This window comes from Perognathus longimembris, chromosome 20 (assembly GCF_023159225.1).
Source record: "Perognathus longimembris pacificus isolate PPM17 chromosome 20, ASM2315922v1, whole genome shotgun sequence".
NCBI classification, from domain to species: domain Eukaryota; kingdom Metazoa; phylum Chordata; class Mammalia; order Rodentia; family Heteromyidae; genus Perognathus; species Perognathus longimembris.
The window spans coordinates 13,912,224-13,939,041 of NC_063180.1; the positions used below are offsets into that span (position 1 = coordinate 13,912,224).

At 45.4% G+C, this 26,818-nt stretch overlaps 1 protein-coding gene across 2 annotated transcripts in view; it reads left to right on the forward strand.

The window, feature by feature from the left end:
• Znf536 (zinc finger protein 536) overlaps nucleotides 1–26,818 on the forward strand; it is a 306,532-nt gene that overhangs the window by 80 nt on the left and 279,634 nt on the right. For both annotated transcript variants that reach the window (XM_048329817.1, XM_048329818.1), the window contains exon 1: nucleotides 1–8. This exon is cut by the window's left edge and continues 80 nt beyond it. The gene's annotated coding sequence lies outside the window, so the exon portion shown is untranslated. The remainder of the gene's footprint in view (nucleotides 9–26,818) is intronic.

The following is a 26,818-nucleotide window of genomic DNA, read 5'->3' on the forward strand; positions in this document are numbered from 1 at the left end:
CTGCTAAGGTAAGTCTCACTCTATGAAAATTCTTTGGCCTGGATACATTCTATTTCCTTCTTCCACTTCGAGCTGACCTGAGATAAATCCAAGCCACACAGGACCTCTTATCTTCACCCCTGCCCCAGCCAACAGCACCCTAGAAACTTCTACTGGGCTCAGAATGCCCATATCTTAATTCTTAACTTTGGGTAAGTGACACCTCACAGAAACATCCTCCACCTTTATGATTGAATGTTAGGTGGAGAGGAACACAAAGATCTACTTTGTGGCTTAATTCCTCTCTCGAGTTTTCTTCTGGGATAAAGAAGATGCTTCACTTGAAAAAAAAAATCTTGAGGTGCTGTTGGCATATTCTGGTTCCAAGAAAGTACTGCTGTTATTTTGAGTAGTTTTGAAACAAGCAAATCAAAGTGAAGATTTGAAATAGCTTTTTTCCCCTTTCTTTCTGAAAGCCTGAGCTGAAATCATAAATTATTCTGCACCACGATTCTTTCTGATAGTAAAAAGTAAAAAAAAAAAAAAAAAAGAAGAAAAAAAAAAAGAAAGAAAACCATACCTCTTTGCCTGCCATTTCTGAAATGTGGAAAAAGTTAAAAATAAAATGAAACATTTAAATCTTGGCTGTGGAGGACTTCAGATAGACATCAAGGCCAGTCGATCAAGGCTCGTATCAATTAGCCGTCCGCCATGAGGGTCTGATGGTTTGTTAGCAGATCACATAGGCCTGTTCAGAGTTCTGGTGTTAAAGATGTCAAGGACGAGGAAAGATCCAAGGAGTTCCCATGAAATGGGAAGGAAGGGTCTGAGGGCTTCCACATTCATGGAGGCAGAGGCCTGGGCAAGGCAACCATCCCCCCTCGTGTGAGCTGCTAGGAGAGAAGTGTCTGAATTAAGTGGGTTGGAATTCTTCCTTGGTTCACCCCCACCCCCTTTATTTGAGTAAGAAAAATGTTGATTTCACACCATGGTGTTTTCCAGGAGCTCTTTTTTTTTTTTTCTTTTGTGGGTGTATTCCTTTTTTTGTGCATGTGGGTTTATTCTGTGTTAAGAAAAAGCCAATTCCAGCAGTCATGGGCTGCCCATTCAGGATGGGCGACAGGAGTCCCCTGCACCTGCTCATGTTGAGGATGACCCCCAAATTTCCCAGCCCTTGGATTTCCAGACTGAGCCATTTGGCGCCGTTCCTCCCACTCACTTCAGTAAGCATATCGCAGGCAGAGAGGATTTTTTTTTTTTTTTTTTTGGTTCCATAGCTGTTTGGTTGGGAAAACAAGCCTGCAGTTGCCAGTAAGGTTTAGGATTTGCCTGCCAGATTAGGGAATGTCTGAGAAGACTATTTTCCCTCTTGGGAGGCAAAACACAGATGGGGGAGAGTTAAGAGTCTTACAATATTTAACTGCTACATTAATGGTAGAGATTCTGCTGCCTGGTGGCTCAGAGTATGTGAACGCCCAGCTCTTCGCGTCACTGAGGACTGGGCCTCAGGTAAGGTAGGTAGGCCAGTGAGAATGGGGCCCAGCTGGGAGTGGGTAAGGAGGGAGAGAGCACACCAGCTTGTTCTGGAACATTCCATACTCTGTACTATCTCTTGAGGTGCACGGCTGGGATGTCAGCCACTTCTTGACTCTAGGACAGATTGTGGCTCCCAGCTTTACCTGAATTTCCTGCCAGCAATGCACACATTTCAAAATGTTAATACCCCTGCACTGTCTAGAACAATTAAAGCATCCTCCTTCCCCCTTGGATTCATAGGGGACCCATTTCAAGCCCTTCAGAGCTTCCTGAACATTTCAACGGTATCCAACCCTAAGCTTCTCCTACCCATGCACATCCATGATAGAGTTTGGTGTCTGAAATTAGGAACAGTAAAGAGACTCATAATAATAGCTAATAATAAAACAGAACCATCACAGCAATATATGGTAATAAGCATTATTTGAAAATGCATTGTCTCTCTCTCTCAAAAGAGTCAAGATAAATATTAATATTTGGGGACTGTGGCTGACCTCAGGTAGATGACACAGTGAAAGTGAATTGTGGATAAGGAAAGTGCTGCATGCTGGGTAAGGAGAGGGCAGAGAGAATGAAGTGGAAGTCATAGGCATACCTTGGGGTGATTTGGAGGCCCTGTGAATGGGAAGACAGAGCTGGAAGTTTCTGTCTGAGAGCAAATCCATGTCTCCTGGTGACAGGAAGGAGAAGGCCTCAAGAAGAGGATTACACAGGTGGGCACTTCCCTCCCACTCTCCCCATGACTTTGTGGCCCCAGAACACTGGCTGGAGCTGGACCCCTTTTCTGGATGTCCTAACTCTGATAGAGCTGATTTCAAATAGGTCAAGAGTGGATTAATTCAGTCCCTGAGCCATTTCTCGGCTTTGTGGAATTAGCTATGTGTATTGGTGGGGGTGGGAGGGGGGAGGTGTTAGTCCCATTTCTCCCTTCTACCCATGTCTCATGGCTTGTTACTTTGTTTTGTTTTGTAAATTCGTTTGACTTAGTGAATTCATAAAATGCTACAACAGGCTAAGTGTAGTAGCACACACCTATGATACCAGCTAGGGAGGGAGCTCAGAGAAAGAGGACAGCAAGCAAGCTCCAAGCTAGCCTGGGCAGCATAGCAAGACTGTTATCACAAAATATAAATGAAATAAAATAAGGAGTGAAGGTAACTCGACAGAAAATGCTTTTTTAAGCTCATGTTCAATCCTTAATATTGAAAAAGAAAAAAGAAACCAAACCAAACCAAACCAAAACAACAACAACAACAAAAAGAAAATAGAAAAAGCAAACCAAAGACAACCCCCCTAAAATCCAGAAAATAATAAAGCTATACAGACACAACTTTGGGGCAACTACATTGCCACGCTCATGTACCCTCTACAAAGAAGTGGGGGCCACCCATGGTGCTTGGACCTATCACACCTCAGAAAGGGAATTCATGTCTCAGATGTCTCTCCAGAGTCACCCTGCAAAGCCATGAGGCCTGGATTACAGGGCAAGGATAGTACTTTCTTCCATGTTTCAGGTACCTGTGTCCCCCATTACACCCATGGTAGGCTAGACTCAGGGGAGTTTAGCAAGGTGAACTTTGGGGACTCAAGCTCAGGCTCTGGTTGTCCCAAGGAAGCTTCAGGATTCTCTTGTCCCCGTGCAGAATTTTGAGTCAACAGCTGTCCAGTGGCAGTAATTGCCTTAGTTAATGGCTGCCATGGCTATACTTTAGGAGTAGAGAGAATAATTTCTTTGTGATGATGATGATAACCCTTTTTGATCTTCACCAAGAGATCTTGAGTCTCACAGACACAAGGATCCTTGTAAGCTCCTTTGTGGGTATGCAGTGAGGTAGGAATTGAAGGTTTATTACTCAACTTTCCTGTGGAGAAAAGTGCAAAGCAAAGGTAATCAGAACTCTAGCAGGCAGGTAGAGTTAGAATCTGCGAACCAAGCATTCTTTAGGACCACACCAATGAATTCACATAAATCTACCAGCAGACAGATACTATTGTTGCCTTCCATTTTCCAAAAGTGAGGTTGGAGAAGTGATGATACGCCTCAGGTCGATGCTGTGTTAGCCTTACTGTGACAAAAGGCCTGATGTGAACAACTTTAAAGCAAGAAGGGTTCATTTTGAATCATAATTTCAGAGGGCTAAATCCATAGTCACCTGGCCACAATGCACTTGGGCAGAATGTCTGTTGTTAATCTCATGGCAGAAATAAAGGAGAAGGAAGGAGGGTCCTGGGGAGGGGTGGGCCAGGGACAGGATATCCCCAGTGACCTACTTCCTCCAGATAGGCCTTGTGTCTTAAAGTTTCTACAACCCCTGAAAATAGCACCCTGTATGGAGAACCCAAGTTTAGCACATCGCCCATGGAGGAACAGTTCAGATTCAGACTTTAACAGATGGCAGGCCCAAGGTTTAAGGGTGGTTCATGTAGACTTTTAACCTGATCTCACCCCAGGACACTGAAGACAGCATTGCCAGTCAATAATACTGTTCCCCAAGGAGTTTATATTGTAGGGGTTAGGGGTAGGAAGTGTAAAGAAGAGAGCAGATAGATGAGCAGGCAAATGGGCAGGAAGTGTGCAGAAGAAAGCCAATGGACAAGCAGGAAAATGGATGAGGAGTGTAAAGAAAACAGCCAATGGATAAGCAGGAAAATGGGTGGGGAAAGGGAGGAATATCTGTACTTTAGAGGAAAGGACAAAAGGCAAAGAAAAACTAGCTGGGTGGAAGTCTGGCAAAAGTCATAACAAATACAAATGAGGGTGGCTTAGAGATAAGCTGTCTGTCTACCAGAACATAGTAAGCTCTGGGGAAGAATAAGCAGGTTGGATTGCTCAGAAAAGACATGGCTTTGAAGGCCATGGTGGGACATTTTTGCATTTCTTTTACAGGTAGTTGTGTATGTGTTTGTGCCAGTATTGGGACTTGAACTCAAAGCCTAACACTCTTGCTTAGCTTTTCCCACTCAAGGCTGGTGCTTTACTACTTGAGCCACATTTTCACCTCTGGCTTTTTTCTGGTTAATTGGAGATAAGACTTTGAACTGTGGTCCTCCTATCTCAGCCTCCTGAGTAACTAGGATGATAAGCACAAGCCACCAGCACCTAGTTTTGTTTTGTTGTTTGCTTGTTTGTTTGATTGCATTGTAGTGCTTAGAATGAAGCCCAGGGCACTAATCTGAGCTTAAACACTCTCAGCCATTGAGCTGTGTGCCAACGTCTTCCTGTTTGTGTTGCTTGTAACCAATTTGGACATCTTGAGAAACTAAGCGATTGCTTCCAGGTGTGAGAATTTCAGTGGCTTGAGTGATTTGGAGGGTCTCTTTATTGTGCTCTTTGCTTTCCTTCAAAAGAATGGGCCAGTGACCTGCTCAAGTAGAGAATGGAGACAAGCAGGCTCTGGGAGGCAAGGGGATGGCCAGCAGACCCTGGGGCTATTCCTCAAGGCCATCATGGGTTCCTGGGTAGCCTGAGGCAGCTGGGCCCACTGGCAGGTACTTGGCAGAAGTGCCAGGTGAAGGACTAGGGAGGTTCAGTCTGGCTGAGTCCTGCGAGAGAAGGCAGTGGCCTTCAAGGTAGCAGAGACATCTTTCACTCACTTCAGGAGAAAGTGAGTCATGTTGGGACATGCCGATATCATGCAGAAGTTGTTTAAGCATGTTAAGTCTTGGTCATGGTAGCTTTGTTCTCTTTCCCTTGGGCCCTGCAGATGTGATGCCACATGGAACTTCTTTTTCCAGAATTTTAGATCATTCATGAGCCCATAGGTTAGCAGAACTTTTGCCATCAAAGCCGTAAGTCTGAGGCCTAGGGAAGACAGGGGACTTGTCCAGGCAGGCAGAGCAAGTCACTGGCAACACAGAGCCTGAAGTCACACTGGCCCATTTATCATCTGAGCACCATGAGCCAGCCTTTGGGTAGTCACAGATGATCTGTGTGTGTGTGTGGGGGGGGTCATTCTGAACAGGAAGGTGGCACCCATTTGTGTGTGGAGGGGTGCCAGAGGGGTTTGTGTCTTTATTTTCCACTTTAGGAACACAAAGGCTGAAAGATTTGGACAAAGGGTATTAGCACTGAAGCCGCTCAGCCAGTTCCAATTCAACCTGAGTGCATTCCTGGGGAGGAGACCCAGGAAGGCCATGATTTACCTGTCACTGTGTGTCTCAGGCAGGGAAATAAATCCAGTTCTTCCCCTCCTTGGTGCTTCTTCTTCCTTACTGTTGGCAACTTATTTAAGTTTTCACAAAACTTTTTTTTTTTTTTTTTTTTTTTTTGGCCAGTCCTGGGCCTTGGACTCAGGGCCTGAGCACTGTCCCTGGCTTCTTTTTGCTCAAGGCTAGCACTCTGCCACTTGAGCCACAGCACCACTTCTGGCCATTTTCTATATATGTGGTGCTGGGGAATCGAACCTAGGGCCTCGTGTATCCGAGGCAGGCACTCTTGCCACTAGGCTATATCCCCAGCCCTCACAACTTTTTGGCTGGACATGGTGGTATACACCTGTAATCCCAGCTACTCAGGAGGGAGGGAGAGGTAGGAGAAGGGCAATGCAAAGCCCACCAGGGCAGAAGTTAATGTCCTGTCTGAGAAAGAATGAAAGCAAGAAGGATGGGGGCATGGCTCAGTTGTTAGGCGCTCTTGTTTAACAAGCTCATGTCTCAAGGTCAGGCCCCAGGAGTGAGAAAAAGCAACAAAATCACCTTTGCGGAGGAGTCCATGTTGGCCCTGGGCTGAGGCACTGGCCTTTGTGTCCTGTGCGTCCTCCTGGTATCCAGATAGAAGGGTCCAGGTTGGAGCTCAGCTCTCCTTGCACCCAGCCCTCCTGGCCCCCTTAGTCTTCGTGCAGAGGGCCCAACATCCTTCTCCTCCTCCTTCTTGATGAGGGTCAGGGTCCAGAGGACAGAGACAAGGAGGAGGGGAGGAGGGGAGACCCCTCAGCTGAGAAAGTCTTTTGGCCTTCCACTGAGAGTTCCATCCAGGTATTGTGCCATCTGGGTACTTGGGCTATTTAGTTACTTGGGCCATCTGGGTGCTTGGGCTATTTGGGCACTTTGGCCATCCGGGTACTTGGGCCATCTGGGTGCTTGGGAAGGGCCATCACCTCCCTGGTCTCGTCACTTCCTGTTGGTCCCTGGCGCCATTCACTCCCTGTCTTTCTCAGTCCCAGCCTTGTGCAACATGCAGTTTCTATGTGTGTAATGTTATTTGTTTTTATTTCTGTAATCCCTTTATTGTTTGCACAACTGCTGTCAGACTGTTGCCTGAAAGTATCACAGGATAATTGCAGAACGCCTGCATAAGTAATTTCTTATGAAACCAGGCCTTGTCTGCATATAAAATTGTTTCGTGTGTGTGTGTGTGTGTGTGTGTGTGTGTGTGTTTTCTTTTCGTGGCTGCATCCATGGTCTTCATTACATGGAAGGCTGTTCACTGGGAATTTACCTTCCTCACATGCCAGAGATGATAGGGCCTGACACTTGGAAATAATAAAGTATTATCACAATTCCTTTTTCTTTTTTCTTCCACTTCTTTTCTTTCTTTCTTTTTCTGGCCATATGACTTTTCTGGAAAGTGAAAGTCTGGTGGAATCAGACTTCCTAATGGAAGGATGGAGGGGTGAAGGGATGAAGGATGGAGGGGTACAGGTGGAGGGATGGGGGAAATGATGATGGAGGATAGAGGTGGAGGATGGAAGGAAGATGGAGGGGTGGAAAATGGAGGGGTAGAGGGTGGAGGATGACAGGTGGAAGACAGAAGGGTGGAGGATGGAAGATGGAGGGTAGAAGATGGAGGGATGGGGGATGGAGATTGGAGGGATGGAGAATAAAGTATGGAAGATGGAATGATGGGGGAATGAAGCAGGAAGATGGAAGGATGGCGGAGTGGAGAATGGAGGTCAGAGGATGGAGGATGGAGGTAGAGGATGGAGGGTGGAGGTAGAGGATGGAGGATGGAGGTGGAGGATGGAGGATGCAAAATGGAAGGATGGAGGGGTGCACAGATTTGTGGAAATGGAGGCTGGAGGGCCTTGGAGGACTGCCTCTGGAGAAGGCCCTGAGCTCCTCCCAGCTTGCCCCCGGCATTTCTTCTTTGGAGGCCCCACATTTCTTCGATATTAATGGCACACAGGAGTGAAAAGAAATGTGTTTGATTCTCGAGTCTAACCCTGCTGTTATCCAAGTAACTTCCAGCTTATTAGTGACAAAGGACTTTTCTCCTCTCCGCTGCCCTGTTGGCGAGGGCTTCCTGAATTAAACCGCTGCTTCCTGTCCTTTATATGCATGACCACATCTGGGTACCCCGCTCGCAGCCCCAACGCTTAATAACAATCACCTTCCCCTTCAGTCTCTCCTGATTGTTCCTAATTCACTCTGACAGATAGTGGCTGACAACTCGCCCGCGTTTCCCTCCCTTCGTGACCTGAAGTTACTCACGGCACTTACATAGTCTGTCATTTTTAATATTTGATTTCATTTTAAGTTATGTGTTTTACTGAGAAGATGAAACCAAAAAAAAAAAAAGCAGGGAAGGAAGGGGGGCTGTAATAGAACATAAATTTAACCCTTCTCACCATCCGGGCCCAGGCTACAGTGCCCCACCCCACCCCCTCAGTCACTAGGTGGCTGTGACTTTTTCTGGGTCTTTCTGGGGTACCAGCCACAGATGCTGTGCTGTCTCTTTCCTTCCTACTTGCTCTTCTCTTTTTCTTTTATTCCCTTTTCTTTCCCTTCCTCTCTACCCATCCCTTCCCCTCCCCTTCTGGCCTCTCCTTCCTGCTTCTCTCATCTGCCCCTCCCCTCCTCTTCACTCCTCTCCTCTTCACTTCCCTCCTCTCCTCTACCCTACTCCCTCCCTTCCACCCATCCTTCCTTTCTCCCTTCCCCTTTCCCTCCCTTACTTCCTTCCCTTCTTTCCTCCCTCCCTCCTTTTCCTTCCTTTCCCCTTCCTCTCTCCCTCATTCACTCATTTCCCCCTCCCTCCCTCCCTCCCTCCCTCCCTCCCTCCATCCCTCTCTCTTTCTTCCTTCCTGGTTCTGAGGATTTGATTCAGGATTTCATACTTGCAAAGCAGGCGCTGTAACACATGAGCCATGCCTCCAGCCCCCTTTTGCCTTGATTGTTTTCACTGTAGGGTCTTCCTTTATGCCCCAGCTGGCCTGTACCTCTCCACATTGCTGAGAAGGTCAAGGTGTCTTACTTCATCCTTCTGTGTGTCCCTGTGGCTGTGGTAACACACGCGCACCGCGGTGCTCAGCCAGAAGTTGAGATGAAGGCCTCATGACTGTTCATGCCTGGGCTGGCCTCGAAATGCAGTGTCCTGATTGTTGCTTCCTGTGTAGCTAGGACTACAGTCTTGAGCCACTGTGTCAGTCTCTATTTTTTTGTTTGTTTTTGTGTTGGTCCTCGGGCTTGAACTCAAGGCCTGGGCACTGTTCCTGAGCTCTTTTGGTCAATGCTAGCACTCTACCACTTTGAGCCACAGTGCCACTTTCATTTACAGACATTTCTGCTTGGGCTAGCTTTGAACCACCATCCTCTGATCTCAGCATCCTGAGTAGCTAGGATGACAGGTGGGAGCCACCAGCATCTGGCTCTATTTTTTGTTAGTGCATTTTATTTGTACAAGTTTTGTCATTTTTTTCCACACATGTGTACAAGGTACATTAACCACATTCACCCCCTGCATTACCTTTTCTTATCATCTCTATTTTCCAATAATTTAAACATTTCATTAGTGTATTTTAGTATATGTGTGTGAAGTACTTTGACTGCATTGACCTCTTTTTTTCATCCATCCTGTTCCTATTCATTTGCACCCCAAAGTACTCCCTCATGTTTTATTTATACTCCTCTTTTTTTTCTTGCCATACTGGGGTTTGAATCCAGGGTCTCCAGCTTCTTTGATTGCTTCCTTGGCTGGTGCTTGAACCAGGCCTCTAGCCTGGCTTTTTGTAGGATAACAAGAAATGGGGTCCTGAGGACTTTACTGTCTACACTAGTTTTGAGCCATGATTCTCTGCATCTCAACCTTCTGAGCAGTTGTAATTATAGGCATGAGCCATTGGCACCAGGCTATCATCTATCTATCTATCTATCTATCTATCTATCTATCTATCTATCTATCTATCTATCTGTCTGTCTGTCTAGATTTCATGTATGAGAGGAGCCATGTGCTATGTGACTTTGGCAATCTGGCTTATTTCACCTAACCTGATGATTTCAATCATTTTTCTGCAAGCAGAGTAGTTTCATTCTTTATGACTGAATAATACTCCCTTGTGTATATACACCACCTCCTCTTCATTGGTTCATCGGTGATTGATTAACTTGGCTGTTGTGTATAGTACTGTGATCTTAATGGGGGTGGCGGTGTCTCCAGTGTCTGTGGATTGACATTCCTTGCAATGCTTGCCCAGGAGTGGGATATAGCAGGCTCTTGTGGTAGCTGGAGTTGTAAGATTCTGGAAGGATCTTCACACAGTGATCTCTTTGGATGCCTTCTGTCTTGCCTGTCTGTTTTGAAGATTGTTGTCTTGGTTTTGAGGTATGCTGATTGAATTAAGTGTAGGGTGGAAGAGAGGGGAGGGGAAGGGGGGTATGTGGACCCACTGCCTTTCTGCATTGGGCGCTGGATGAAGATCTGCATGTGCAGAGGAGGGGTTTGTCTGCTGGATACAAAAACTAAGGGGGCTTCCCAAAGCCTGAATAGAAAAGTGATCTTCCCCTCAAAATGTGTGACTTAGCCAGGCATCAGTGCCTCTTACCTGTAATCCTAGGCTGAGATCTGAAGATCACAGTTCAAAGCAAGCCTGGGGAAGAAAGTCCCTGAGTCCCTTATCTCTGGTGAAACACAAAAAGTCGGAAGTAGAGGTGTGGCTCAAGTGATAGAGCACCAACCTTGAGAGAAAAACTCAAGTAAGAACTTTGAGTTCGAGCCCCAGTACCACACACACACACACACACACACACACACACACACACACACACACACACACATACACACACACACACACACCCCTCTGACAAAAAACCAAAAATCTTGTAATCTTCTGGGGACCACTAGGGTTTCCCTGCCATGCATGTGTGACAGAGGTGGATATAGGCCCTATGGTGTGTTGATTTTTACTTGTTGTCTCTGATGATTTCTCATTTACAAGGCCTTGCTTCCTTCTACTGTCAGGGTAGAGCCATTGCTAGATCTTAGAGAATTTTCTATAGTGAGATTTTTTTTTGGCCAGTCCTGGGGCTTGGATTCAGGGCCTGAGCACTGTCCCTGGCTTCTTTTTGCTCAAGGCTAGCACTCTGCCACTTGAGCCGCAGCGCCACTTCTGGCCATTTTCTGTATATGTGGTGCTGGGGAATCGAACCCAGGGCCTCATGTATACGAGGCAAGCACTCTTGCCACTAGGCCATATCCCCAGCCCCTCTATAGTGAGATTTAACCTCTAAGTGAGATTTAACCTCTAGCAAGGCCAAATGATACTTCCATAACTCCCTGTCTCGAAGGGCTATTAGGCCATGACTGATTCTTGTTTAAGAGTTAAAGAAAGCTGGGTACCCAGTGGCTCATGCCTGTAATCCTAGCTACTTAGGAGGCTGAGATATGAGGATTAGAGTTCAAAGCCAGCCCAGGCAGGAGAGTTTGTGAGGCTCTTATCATCAATTAATCACCAAAAAAAATCCCAATAGTCGAGCTGTAGCTGAAGGAGTAAAAAGCTGGTCTTGAGCAAGCAAACAAACAAAACCCACAAAATCCCTCAGGGACAGTGCCCAGGCCCTGAGTTCAAGCTCCAGTACACACACACACACACACACACACACACACACACACACACACACACACACACACGATCAGTTATAAGAGCAAGAAACTAAATTGTTAATGAAAAACTAAGTGAAGCTATTACTTGTGACCTACCTGATGCTCAGTACTTTCTCATCATTCATTTAAAGAAATAACAAAGTAATTGAATTGCCAAAAAAGGAAAATCTTGGAGCTGATATTGAGACAAGCCTTAGAGCAATTAGACTCTCATAAGTAAGCTAGGCACTGTGCCTCAAGCCAAGCTACTTGAGAAGCTGATATCTGGGGATGGTAGTTTATGCCAGCCCTGGACAAAACTAAATTCATGAGACTCCATGTCAACCAATAGACTGGGCACAGTGGTGTTCATCTGTAATCCCAGCTACAGGTATAGTGCAAGGGCTGTGTGCACAAGTAGGAAAGATCCCAGCTCAGACCTATGTGGGTATAAAGGGAGATGCCCCCTCAAAATGAACCAGTATAAAAAAGGAGCTGGAGGTGCTGCTCATGTGGTAGAACAGCTGCCTAGCAAGTGGGAGACCCCAAGTTCAAGCCCCTGTACTGCCAAAAAGAAAAAAAGAAAATTCTCCTAAGTAAATCGTGTGGGTGTGAGGACCATAAGAGCTGCTGTCTGTAGAAGGGAGGTTCCAGAAGGTGAACTTATTTCTGAGAGAGGAAGAGTTGGGGAAAGTAGCAACCAGACCAGTTGCTGGGAGGACTGGAGTTCCGTAGCCAGGGCTAGCCTGTAGGGGATGAGAAGGTCACTGTTTTATAAGGAGTTGGGGTATCGGTATGCAAAGAGAGGAAATCGAGAGTGGAAGTGTGTGCAGATCCTGAGAGAGGTTAAGGAGAGAGAGAGAGAGACAGAGACAGAGAGATAGACAGACAGACAGACAGAGAATCTGACAGGGAAGTTACTAGCAAAGTACTCAAAAGAGATCTAGGCAGCCAGAAGTTTGTGGACAGGACTAGAGAAGAAGGCACTGGAAGAGGAACTGGCCCCCACCCCACTGGGTACAGGATGCGACTTCGCTCCTGTCTTTTCTGGGTGACATGGGAAAGTGACGTCAGGGAAGAGAGGAAGCTGACTTTGGGATGACCAGCACTCTATCAGCCTGCCTGAGGTTCTTGGTCATGAGCGATCTGTCTATGTTCTGAGGCCAGAAATGTGAATCTGAGGCAATGGCTATCTGTGTGTGTGTGTGTGTGCATGTGTGTGTCCTGGTCCATTCAAGGCCTGGGTACTGTCCCTTGAGGCCCTGAGCTTTTTCACTCAAGGCTGGTTAGTGCTCTACCACTTGGGCCACAGCTCCACTTTTGGCTACTTGGTAGTTCATTGGAGACAGAGTCACACAGACTTTTCCTGCCTGAGTTAGCTTTGAACTGTGATCTTCAGCTCTCAGCCCCTTGAGTAGCTAGGATGACAGGTGTGAGGTGTCTTTTTAAATAAGAATGAGGTGCTTCTGGCTCTTTAGAAAGAACAAAGCACACTTGTTGTTCACAGGGGTTGTGTGCATTCTTTTCTCCCCACACTTAGACAATAGATGATGTACTTCACTTGTGCTGTGGGGACAAAAACCAAGGGAACCATTGAAAGATCCATCACTTCCACTTACATATCAATTCCAAGAGTAAGAGACTCACCGGTTTCTCTCTGTGCTCTCCACCATGTGGATGGTGATGGCAGATCTTGATGAAAGAGCACAGCCCCCTGGTCACAGGGTTCAAGACCCTGGCTTCTCAATTTGCTTCGATGAAATCCAACCACACGCCTGGTCACTGGCCATCTGAAATCAAGGCACAGTTTATGAAAGGAACACGCAATTATCTTGTTTATTCAGGGTATAAATAGAGTTCATGCATTTTAAAATTTTTCTTCCTGATAAGGACTTGAGCCAGCACTGAATCTTTAGATAATCAGTCTCTCTCTCTCTTCCCCTCCCTCCCTCTCTTTCCCTGTCTCTTTCCCTCCCTCCATTCCTCCCTGTCCCTCTGTCTTTCTTTCCATAGCTGTCTGTCCCCCTCTGTCACTCTCTCCTCCTCTGCTCCCCTCCCCTCCCTTCCCCCCCTCCTCCTAGTCAACAACTTTCTCAGTCTGTCCCTGTCTTTGTTTCTGTCTCTCCCTCTCTCTTCTCCTCCCATGCCCCTCCCCACCCCTCCCTTCTCTGTCCTTTCCTCTACCTCTCCTCTTCCTCCTTCACTTCCCTCTCTTCCTCTCCATCTTCTCCTCCTGTTTCCCCTTCCCATCTTCCTCCTCCATTTTTCCTCTTCTCTACCCTCCCCTCCCTTCTTAGTTTCTCTCTCTTCTCCCTCCTCTCTCCCCTTCTTTCTCTCCTCTCTCCTTTCTCTTCCTCCTCCTCCTTCTCTTTTTCTCTCTCTCCCTTACACCCTACACACTCTCTGTCTTCTCATTTTTTCTTCCCTTTTCCTCCTTCCCCTCACCCTCATTTGTCTTTTCCACCTTTCTCCCTCCTTTCTCTCCTTCCTAAGGGGAGAGATCCCTGGGCTGGAAAAGTCTGCATCTTCTGCACAGACCATCCCCTGGATGATTTCCTGTAGTCCCCTCCCCCAACTCCACTTCCCACCCAGCCTGGGTGGAGGAGAGCTGCCAGCACAGGGGGTGCAAGGTGTGCTTGGTACTTCCCAAAACACACAGAAGGATCACTAAGCCCACATGGCCCCTGCCAGCCCAGGGAAGGACCAGGTGCAGAGGGGCAGTCTTGCCTCCCTGCCTCTGTGGGGAGCAGTGCCTGACTGGAGCAGTTCCTTAGCCCCATGCCAGCACTTCTGTCCCACCACACTTCTTCCTGAGTTTTACTATGAGAACTTGTCCATGTACTTAACTTTTTAAAGGTAGAAGTACTTCTTTGTGTGTGTGTGGGAAACTCAGGGCCTGGGCACCGTCCCTTGTTTCTTTTACTCCTAGATTGAAAGATTCTTGAGAGTAGGCATCATATTCTCTGCCAGCCAGAGTACCTGGGAGCTGTGCTTGGTACCAGGCAATCAATCAATCAACCTGTCTATCTGTTTATCTTTCTGTCTATCATCTATCTATCTCTCTGTTCATCTATCATCATCTGTCTTTCTGTTTATCTATCTGCTGTCTATCATATATCTCTACTCATTATCGATCTATGTATCTGTCTGTCTATCTGCTTATGTCTGCAGGCCTGTCTACCTGTTTATCTATCTGCTTATCTATATGCCTTTTTACCTGTCTGTCTGCCTATATCTAGTTCTATAGCTATCAATACTTTACCTATCTCTAACTATCATCGATCTAGATCTAGCTATCTATATTATCTGCTACCTTGCCATATACCTATGATTTATGTTTCAACTGTGTACGATATAATCTGTCACCTATTTATGTATTAGCAAATGTCTACACATTATATATGTGTCATCTGTCTACCATCTATATCTTTGTGTATGTATCTATCATCCATATCTCTATTTCTTTTTTTTTAAAGCCTCTTTTATTTATTTATTTATTTATCTATCTATTTATTTATTTATTTATTTGCCAGTCCTGGGCCTTGAACTCTGGAGCTGAGCACTGTCCTTGGCTTCTTACTGCTCAAGGCTAGCACTCTGCCACTTGAGCCACAGTGCCTCTTCTGGCTGTTTTCTATATGCTGGGGAATTGAACCCAGGGCTTCATGTATATGAGGCAAGCACTCTTGCCACTAGGCCATATTCCCAGCCTCTATGTATCTATTGATTATGGTTTTGTGCTGGTACTGGGACTTGAACTCAGGGTCTGGGTCCTGCCCCTTAATTTTATCAATCAAATCTGGTGCTCTACCACTTAAGCTCCAGCTCCACTTCTGCTTTATATTGTTTAATTGCAGACGAGAGTCTTACATACTTTCCTGTCTGGGTTGGCTTCAAACTTAGGCCTCAGGCTCCTGAATAGCTAGGATGACAGGCGTGAGCCATCAGTATCAAGAGTTGATTTGGTGATTTTCCCCCTTTCATTTTGCTCTTCCTCAAGCCCATGACCCTATTCCATTTAATAAAGCTTGACCTCTTACCTTGGAAAGCCCCTATGTTAAATTCCTTCTGCTGGGAAAACTCAGAAGCAACTAACTCTGTTCTGTTCCTGTGGCTCCCCGCAGGTTGAGGGCTAGAGGGAGCGCATGCCATCATGAAGTCGACATTGACATGCTAATATTTCATTTTAATCTTGAGTGCCAGGTTACTTTCCAAATGAAGTGTCTCGGGCAAGGCTCTAACTTACACGAAATAAAAGAGTTTAATGTTAATTAAATATCATCTGACTACTGAAGCCATATTTATTGGCTGTCCACAAGAACACCAGCTATGTAGTCAGGCTGGGAATCTGTCTCGTCTAGAAATGCACCCTTTATTCTGGGATTTCTTTGCATTTCCAGGCTTTCCTATTTATACAACATTCACACAGCACAGATGTGGCACCTAGGGGCAGGAAGCAGGACAGTTTCATTGGACCAAGTACATTTGTGTGTGTGTATGTTGGTACAAATATGCTCCCCAAGAACCACTGGAGTCACAATGATAGACATGAAAATAAAGAATTATCTCAGCAATGCAAAATTTACTTGTGCAGAAGTGTGCTCCATCAACCAAAATTCTGACCAGAGCAGGCAGACTGGATATTTATGCTTAGAGCAGCAGGCCCCACCCCTCTGCTCAGATTGGCTGATCTCAGGTTCACAATCTGATCGTGATTGGCTAGTTTGAATAGGATAATTGTATTTACATAAGGTGACTTTGAAATGAGATTAACCATATACAAGTAATCTCAAAATACAACCACACCCTCTGCTATTTCTTGAACAATCTGACCGGTGTCTTAATGCCATCTTGAAAAGAAACCAGTTTAAGACAAAATCTTACATTTCAAAAGATACTTCCTCTGTCCCAAAGGTGTTTCTCTTTTCTTTAACAAGAGTCAAGCTACATGGCCAAAGCAGGAGCTGTTAAGCTATACACTTTGATAGAAAAGACAGTTTTTCTTAGTGTGTGTGTGTGTGTGTGTGTGTGTGTGTGTGTGTGTGTGTGTGTGTGTGTGTGTGTGTATACTGGGGCTTCAGCTCAGGGCCTAGACACTGTCCCTTCACTGTTTTACTCAGGGCTGGTACTCTATCTCTGGAGACAAGACTCTAATGGGCTTTCCCACGCTGGCTGGCTTTGACCTTGCATCCTCCTTTCTCAGCCTCCTGAGTAGCTAGGATGAGAGGCTGGAGCCACCAGTGCTGGCTTTGGGTCAGGTGCATTTACTAAATTTACACCTTTACAGTGCATTGGCTAAGGAGGTCAGAGCGGACTTCTGGTGGCTTTGTTTGATGAGCTCCTCTGAGGAGGAACCCATGAAGTCAGACCATTTTATGGCAGTAGTAGCATCAGGGGCAATCCAGCCTGGGAAGACTCTGACTCATCTCCTGGAATTATAGGCACAGGGGTGATATTTTTCAGTTTCATTCTTCCTTTTCCTCCTTCCCTGGTCCCAGTTCTCTCAACTCCCCTCCCTCACTGTCACAGCTTTGCTGTTTGCTATTCCAGGCTAACAACAGTGATCCTCCTATATGCCAAGGTCTCTGTGCAAGCTTTGTTCTCCATCCACTGTTACTTATCCTGTTTTGTTGCCTGAACTTCATACCTGGTCTCACCTGGTCTCTGAGCAACCCAAGGGCAGGGCCTGGGTTCTTCCCTCTTCCTTCCAGGGTCCTCCATTCTTCTCATGATGTGTGCAAGGGACATGACAGCCCTCATCCTCCCTTGGGGGGACAAATCTGGCTTTGGCAGTGGTGTGTTGGACCTGGATGGGGTGAGCCCTGCCATGGGAAGTTATGTTCTCTTTACCCTTGACATCCACATAGTGAAGATATATCCCCCTATCAATTTATCATCCATCCATCATCCATCATCCATTCATCCATTCGCCCACTCACCCACCCATCCATCAATCCATCCATCATTCACCATCTACCATATTCTACCTACCTTTCTATCCATCCACCAGGTCTGTCCATCCATCTACCACCTATCCACCCACCCACTCATCCATCCATCCATCTACCCATCCATATTCATCTATCCACCCACCCACTCACCAATTCACCTACCAATTCATCCATCCACCCATCCATCCACCTATCCATCCACCCAATTAATGATCCCTCCACTCACCAGTCCATCCATCCATCATTTTCCATCCACATATCTACCCACCCACCCACCCTCTCAATCACCAATCCCTTCACTCATCCACCACTTTTACCCATCTACTCATCTAGCCATCTAGCCCATCTATTTATTGACCCATCCACCAATCCATTCACTCACCAGTCCATCCACCAGCCATCCATCTATCATCCATCTATCCATCTACCCATCTACTCATCTAGCCATCTAGCCAATATATTTCCCCATCCATCCATCCATCCATCCATCCATCCATCCATCCATCCATCCAATGTTGTTAAACCAATCCATCAATGAAGAGGTCATCACCCCTACGCTTACCCCATCCCCAGGAGGATGTGCAGGTGAATGAAGGTCCAGCATTGCTCTTGCTTGGGATTTTCTAAGCAAAACCAGAAATCTGGAGTTTTACATGGATTTTACCGTTTCATGGCTCATACTGTTATGTCTGAAACTGCCCCAGGAGCCATGCTGAGTCGTGGATTTTAGTAGGACATGGCAAGTACCACTCAAGGTGCAGACTGGGGTGTGCCAAAGGTGATAGGCAGGAGCATGGTTTGCAAGGAGGGCAGGGTCGAAGCAGGGTGCCCAACTTTCTCAGTGAAGGAGAGTCATGTGGAAAAAGGCTAGAGACCATTTTTTCCCCTTAATATGTGTATACTTGTGTTGGGGAGGTATTGGTGCTTGAACTCAGGGCCTGGGAGCTGTCCCTTAGCTTTTTCTGCTGCAGGCTAGTGCTCTACCACTGGAGTCACACTTCTATTTCCAGTTTTTTAGTGGTTCATTGCACTGTTAGAGGTTCTCATGGACTTTTCTGCCCAGGCTGGCTTTGAACCATGATCCTGAGATCTCAGCCTCCTGAGTAGTTAAGCATGAGCCTCTGTCATCAATCTTCAGAAGCCATTTTGCAAGGGTACGCTCTGACGTGGCTCTCAGACTTCCAGAAAATTCACTCGTTCTCTACCAGCTTGTCTGTATTCTACCTATAATTAGCAGCTGAAGTTTCTAAATGAACTGCCTAATCAAGTAAATATAGAAAACTTATTTTGAAGTGTTCCCAAGTCCTCTTTCTCCAACTGTCCACGCAGACGTCTCGCTACCTTGCTCATTGCTGCTATTTGTAGTCAGGGCCTCTTCTGGGTACTGTCTGGCAGCTCCACAGACATCATACTTATGTGATCTACAATAATGTTATTAATATTTCACTGCCTAGTTGTTATTAAGTAGTTTCAGCTCAAGAGCAGGAGGTAAGGCAGGTGCTGATGGCTCATGCCTGTCATCCTAGTAATAAGGAGGCTGAGATCTGAGGGTCATAGTTAAAAACCAGCCCGGGCAAGAAGTTTGTGAGACTTTTATCTCCAATGCACCACAAAAAAAACCAGAAATGGACCTGTGGTTCAAATGGTACAGCACCACACTTGAGTGATAAAACTCAGGGACAGTACCAAGGCCTCTAGTCCCAATACTGGTATAAAAATGCAAAACAAAAATGATTTGCATGTGTGTATGTGTGTGTGTATCTCCAAGTGATACAGTCATGCATTGAGTTTAGAAGATGATTTCTACCCATTAAAATCATTTGCTCTCTTATTTAGAAAGACAACACTTTTCTGAGATTCAGAATGGTGGCATAGGGTTCCCATTTTGTTTTGACCAATTTTGGTCTGGTCCTCCTGCCTTCCTGGACTGTGTCCTGTGGCAAATCACTGTCCTGAAGTATGGTTGTGGCTGGCTGTTTCTTTAACCTGGCAGACAAGCATATTAAAGGAAAGAAAATGCATCCTTGTGCTGCAAAGGGAACGTTGAGACATCAGCTGTGAGCGAGGACATTGTTAGCTTGAGTGAAGACATTATTCTCTCCCCTATATCAGAAGAGAAGCAGCTTGTCTTATGGAATAAAATTCAGTGTATATATCACTCAATATTATTTACCTGGATCCATTGTATAATTCTTCAGCCATTTCTTTAAAGAAGGGAACCAACTGAGGGGTTCCTTCAGTTGCTTTGAGCAGACTAAATTATTTTCATTTTTATGGAGAGAAAGAGAAAGAGAGAGACAAGGGAGAGAGAGACAAGAGAGAGACACAGAGAGATAGAGACTGAGAGACACAGAGAGGCACAGAGAGAGAGACAAGCAGAGTAAAGAAGAGAGACAGAAAGACAAAGGCAGAGACAGAGAGATGGAGGCAGAAATAGGTAGAGAGACACACAATTCAGAGAGAGACAAAGGCATAGACAGAGAAAGAAACAGACACACAGAGAGATAGATAGAGAGATACAGAGAGGGATACACAGAAAAACAGAGAGACAGAGTAAAAGAGAGACAGAGACACAGAGGCAGAGACAAAGGCAGAGAGACACACAGATAAGACAGAGACAAAAGCATAGACAGAGACACACAGAGAAAGACAGAGACTGACACAGAGACAAAGACCAAGAGAGAGAGAGAGAGAGAGAGAGAGAGAGAGAGAGAGAGAGAATGATACCACATAATAGGCTGAGCAGCTATTACAGCAAGTTTATTATTATTGGTATATAAGCTAGCTGGGGGCTTTAAGCACAGAGCAGTTGGATAATTTAGCTAGCTCCTGGATCCAATTAAAAAAAAAATCTATGTTGTGTCCACAGTAGGGGACAGCCATAGCCGAGGAGAGGTGCTCTGTGGCTGGCAGGGACACACCTGTGGCATTCTTGTGGTTAGCTGGCATCTGGGGGCGCCGATAGCTCTCATTCTTCTCATGACTGCTTTTTTTCAAAAGACAGCCACTTCATGCCATCCCCCCCATTTAGCTGAGATGACCAGTTAGCCTCGTCATAAAGCGACAATGCCCCATCCCTTCAGTTGGCGATGGGGAAGATTTCCATGTCTTTTGCCATGGCTGGCAAGAATGTGTCTTTGATTAGTGAATTGCTGCTTTTTTTCTTTTTTCTTTTTTTCTTTTTTTGGTGTGTGTGAGTCCTTTTCTAACTTAATTGATAACTCTGGTTGAAGGATGGCGACCTATGCCCTAAGTATTACATATTTCTTTAACTATTATACCTGGCACCCATAAAGATGCATTTAGGGAAATTTGAAATAAAACTCCAGGGTGGTTTTTGGTCCTTTGAGGGGTGCAGTCAGTGTACCATAAACATCTTGAACTTGAGCCAACAGCTTTTCCTGACTCTGATTGCAAATTACTCTAGTATGTATAGATTGGTAGTGGGGGGGGGAGACACTATTTGAGAAAAATCTGTGTTTTCTAGCATGTCATTTTTATGTACAATCCAAGCAAAAAAGGAAGAGAAAGAGGGAGGGGCATAAAAAACTAATTTAGACACCCAGACAGTATTCTCTTGAATAGAGATTATGGGGAAAAACATATTTAGAAAAAGAAAAAAATAACCTACCTCTAGCTCTAAATGTGGCTTTTTATTTAATCATTATTACATCCATCATCAATATCAATACTTAATAGCAAGCTGATAAAGTAGCTAGCAGGTAAAACAGCTATTTGAAAAGTGTAAAAATGATTAATCAGGTGCAGGGGTTTGTCTGTGTGTGTGTGTGTGTGTGTGTGTGTGTGTGTGTTTTAATGCTTTCCAATTATTTAATGATAAGTACCTATTTCTGAAAGTGTTTTTTAATAATCGACTAGAATATTAGTTTGCAAAAAACAAATTATAATTGCTTTTTAATTTCACATGTCTGTTTTCTTTGTGCCGGGTTGTAAAGGTAGTATATTTCTGTACTTATTGTTTGCAGTATGGCGTGTAAAAAAAAAATCACGTTCATTTCAAGAAGCTGTTATAGTATTGATTCGGGTAAAGACTTCCATTAACTGACCGATCTAAAACTCATAAGTGATGTCAGGGTGGTTATGCATTCGTTTGGTTCAAGTATTCAGCCATTATGTTAGAAGGCAGGCGATGTCGGAATATGGCTGATAAATTATTTCTAAATACTCAACCCGAACAGGCTTTCCAGTTGTGCTGTTGGGAAAATGACACAAAGATGACAATCTGCCACCTCTTTGTTTTGTTTTTCAAATTTTTTAATTTTTGAAATATTAACATTGTATTGGGATATACTATTTTTGAAGTAATTTTTTTAAAAGCCACAAAACAACACACAAACCTGTGGCACGAGAGGATAAACGATATAAACAAAGGCAGCTGTGCATCAGGAAATAATAGAACGCAGCCCTTGCAGCCTCTCTCATCACGCTACTATTTTAATTAGCATTCTGTTGTGGCCGCGACACCACAAACATATAATCTGTATTGCGGTACAGTACAGCTGCGAACGGCTTTTTTTTTTTTTTTTGGTGATTTTTTTTTTTTTTTTTTTTTGGTGAGTCCCTGGAGTTAGACTTGCTATTGCCATATGCATTTGGGCCAAAAGTCAAGCCATCACTACTAAAATAGCACACAATCACAGCAAAATGTCATTTGTCTTCTTTTCTTTTTTAAGTTCTCCCTCCCTTCAGGACCTCATGCTATCCAGTGATGTAATCCAGAATCATCACATCTGTTTCTCTGATTTTTTTTTTCAGGATGGGTGGGTAATGGGTTGGGGGGGGGAGGAGGACAGGGGGAGGGCAGGATGCCAGAGAGAGCATGCCATCCAAAACCCAAATTAAAAATTCAATGCTTTCTCCTTGTATTGTTTGTTTAGATATGTCTATATTGGTTTAATTTGTGCGTGTGTATGTGTGTGTGCATGTGCACTTACTGGGGCTTGAACTATATGTCTATATATGTTTGATTTGTGTGTGTGTGTGTGTGTGTGTGTGTGTGTGTACTCGGGTGTGAACTCAAGGCCTGGACGCTGTTCCTTAGCTTTTAATTTTTTTTCCACTCAGGGACAGTACTCTCACTCCTCCGGGCACACCTCCTCTTCTGGCTGGTTAGTTGGAGATAAAGAGTCTCATAGACTTTCTTGCCTGGCGTGGCTTCCAACCATGATCCCCAGATCTCAGCCTCCTGAGTAGCTAGGATTACAGGTGTGACCACTGGTCCTCTGGTTTTTGTTTTCTTCTTTTAATGCATAGATCTTTTTAAGTGTCCGAATGGTAGAGTTCACTGCTTGTTTTCTGGGAGGTAGGAAGATCATCATTGGTAATACCCAGGCTTGCATAAAGTCAGACAACTTGATCTTTCTTTGTCATTTATATCTGGATGGAGCATGGCTCAGGTGGCTATACCAACTTGGAGTAGGATCCGTTCTGTCTTCATTTCACAGTTCAGGAAACTGAGGCTGAAGGACTCTCCTGTCCTTTGCCTATGAACAGACATGGTCAGAGGTGATGCAAGCTGGAGTGTGTGTGTGTGTGTGTGTGTGTGTGTGTGTGTGTGTGTGCACCTGTGCACTTGACCTCAGGGCCTGGACACTGACCCTGAGCTTTTTCATTCAAGGCTGGCACTCTACCACTTTGAGCCACAGCTCTACTTCTGGGTTCTTGGTGGTTCCTTGGAGAGAAGAGTCTCATGGAACTTTCCTGCCCTGGCTAGTTTCAAACAGTGACCCTCAGATCTCAGCCTAGGATCACAGGCATGGCCACGGGCACCTGGCATCTGGCTGTGGATGAGTGAAGAGGTCAGACAGCAGGCAGCCAGGACTCAGGAAGCAGAGAGTGTGGCGTTGAGGGAGGAGGCTGGACTTAGGAAGGTTGTCCACAGCTGTCCAGCTGCAAGCCGCCCCGCACTGAAGGGGCAGAGTTCTGCAATCACTCTGAGGCAGCCCTGGAAGAAGAGGCTTGGAAGCCTGAAAGAAGTCAGGAGAAGGAAGACATCACAGTGTCACAGGAACTGAAGGAAGCAACCACAGGGCTCCTAGCTGGAGTTTGTGAACATGGTAGGGAACGGTTGCTCTTTTTCTGTCCCCCAAAACATCCAGCTTTCGTACACTTCTGTGTATGTAAATGTTCAGTACATCCAGCACAGTAGCTCATGCGCAGTAGCTCACGCCTCTAATCCTAGCTGAGGCTGAGATTTGGGAGATTTTTTTTTTTTTTATCTCCAATTAACCACTAATCTTGAATGGAAAAAGCTAAGTGCAAATGCAAGGCCCTGAGTTCAAGACCTAGTGCTGATGTGCACACACACACACACACACACACACACACACACTACAGCTGCCCAGTACAGAAGCCATATACTCCTGCTCGTAAAATACCTTTCCTTTGCAAAAGTATTTTTAATCAAAGATTACATTTCTAGTCCTGGAAAAATAATTTTCCTATTCTGATAGGAAGAATGCAGTTGTTTGAAACTTTCCCTACATTCCAACTTCTCTCTCCTCCCTCACCAAACATCTGAGTTGACAACACCAAAAAAGATGAAAATAAAGCAAAAAAAATTTGCAAAATACCCAAAACATCCCCTCAAGCCCTGCAAATAACCCCCATAAACAAGATAAAACATAAAACACTTAGCTTCAAAGTAACTTCCAGATTCTTTAAGTAAAGCTTCCTGTTGTGTGTCTGAAACTTAAGAATACTTAGATGTATTCCCCCTTTTTTTATTTGTTTACCTGGATCTTGCTTTGAAAATTACTCTCCCTTCTCCCCACAGGGGTAGGTCAGCGTAATGTAAATGGTTTGGTTTGGTTCTGCCTTTTGACTATAGAGGAAATAAATTTGTCTGGCAATTCGGTAGTCTGTATGGTTATCTGGAAGCAAAAAAAAGGTGAAAAGATTAATAGCACTTACTTAAAAAAAATTTTTAAACCCTGCAGCAGAATTAGAATAGGACTCTTCTTGATGGCCTGGCCTATATCCTGGGGTCTCAGCCAAATTCTGGGCATGCTGAGTTTTGTTTTATCAGCAGCTCTTACTGTTTTCTTTAGACTTCCTTGATAAGGTAGGACAGGCTGACATTGAGATTTTTAAAAAATTTTTAGGTCTATTTCTCTTTTCCTAGAAATTCACACATCCTTCCTTGGTTATTAGCTCTTTAAATATTGAAATGCCAGGGCGGGGGTGGGGGACACCCCACCAAAACAAAATAAGATAAAACGCAGCCTTGTCAAAGATATAAGAACAACAGCCCAAAACGTTGGTGTCTTTTAGAATTTGTCTTCCTAGAAGTAAAAAAGTATATAATTAATAGGAAAAATTTCCTCCAGATGTGGCTATTCTATAATCGAGCCTTATAAATGCTACAGAAAGAGAGAGAGAGAGAGAGTGTGAGAGAGAGAAAAAAAATTGCTTGGAAGGAAGAAGGCTTTTTCAATGAAAACACACCTGGGTCTGACAAAGATTGCATTTAGAGACTGCAGCGCTATCTCCACACAGAGAAAGACCAAGTCTCTGCGAGCAGCTGGAGAGAAAGCCCGAGCAAATCTGCATGCAAATAACAACACATTGTTAACTTAATCAGATGCCGGGGAAAGATGTGCCAGAACGCAGAGAATGAAGTGCATGCTGGGGACCTGGGCATGGATGGACCGACGGAGGGATGGGCAGACGGTCGCTGGGACCCAAGATACATGGACAGCCTGTCCCCAACCCCTGTCCCATGGACCCTACCCCCACCCCCCTTGAGCTGCAGCCCCCCATAGCCTCTTTTGGACCACAGCCACCACCCTGGGGCCTGTCACTTTGGCCCTCATACACCATACAATGCTTGACTTCATGTTTTTTTTTTTTCCCCCAAAACCTTTAAAAAAAAAAAAAAAGCACTCTGCAGCATATTTCAATGGCATGCATATTTTTATTTTCATAGCGATATAGGTCTGAGTATGATTTCACTAGACTCTCTAGAACTCCAATTAAATAGTAAATATTTCTGCTTCATTTTTCTTTCTTAAATCCGGGTACATAAGGAAAGGAAATATCGCTCTGGAGTGTATAGAAAGAAAAAAAAATAGATTTCTTTTTGTCATTAATTCTTTTGAAAGAATACTTCTCTATAGATTGAATTGTGGAGTAGACATTGTATCTTAAGAAGTGGGCGACACCTGTTATTTATATTTTTATATGAATATTAATGGCAATGGATATTTTAAATCTCCATCTTTTAGTCTAGGACTATAAAAAAATAAAAAGTAATACTATTTAATCACCCACAGCTTAATAGCGCCTGCGTTGTTTACAGCCATCGCACTAATTACTCTCTACTAATGTGTTTTTCTGTGATATCCAGTAGTGCTAAGAGTAGAGAGATCCATAACCAATTAAATATAGTGTTTTTTTATGGTAAAAAAATATATCTGGCTAGGCTGGAAAAGGAACAGAAACTGCTTTTAAGAAGGCATGTTGGCACCGGCGTGGTGCCGGGCACCGGAGCGCCCACACTGCTCCTTTTTTACGCAAAGACAAAGGGGGTAATTTTTTTTTGTTTTTGTTTTTTGGGGTGTTTTTTTTTGGTGTTTTTTTTTTTTTGGCTTAGAAAACAACCCCAAGAAACACAACAAATTGAGTTTTTCCTGATTTTTTTTTTCAAATTTATTTTTTAAATTTATTTTTCCCCTCTCTGACAACTCTTCTGGCTGTTTCCGGGAGAGAGGGGCTCACCGAGGGGGCGCGGGGAGCCGGCGAGGCCTGGGGGTGGTGGGGTACGAGCTCTGCGGAGCCCCCTGTAATCCCAGCACCCCTGCACAGGGTTAATTGAGGATCATTGCTGACTGCAGAAGGACTCGGTGGGGGCATGCTTCGGGAGGGAGCAAGGTGAGGGGTGGGAGGGGAGGGAAGGAGGGGAAGAAATGAGACATAAATAGCATTAATAACAATTAACCCCAAGACAGAGAACCACAAAAAGAACGCACCCCATTCTCGAGACGCCGCCCAGACCTGGGGGTGCTTGCTGCAGAAATCACTTTTTGCATCCACGAACCCCCCCCCCCCCCGCGCCGCCCCTCCCACCCCCTCCCCGCCGGCCGCCGCCGCCTGCGTTCCTTTGGCTGTGCGCCCAGGGTCGGCACGGGGCTCCGGAGCGCACGCGCTCCGCCCCGGCGCGCGCGGCCCCCACCCCGCCCGCCCGCGCCCCCCGCCGGCCCCCCGGCCGCCGCACTTCACCTTACGGAGGGGGGGAGATAATGAGATCAATTAGAGTCGCCGTCACCACGCTGGCGACAGCTGCCTCTGCATAGCAATCGCCCACCGGCGGCCCGGCGCGCGCGCGGGGGCTCCCCGCTACCTGCGCGTCACGAGCCGCAGGCGGGCGTGGGGGAGCTGCAGGGGGGCCGTGACACCCCCATTCTGCCTTCTCACTCTTCCTTGTACAGTGCTGTCCTTGCATCTCTGCCTGTCCCCCTTTCCATGCTCAGCGGGCTGGCAGCGCAGGGTGCCTGTGTGTGTGTGAGCACACACGTGTGCATGAGTGTGACACGGC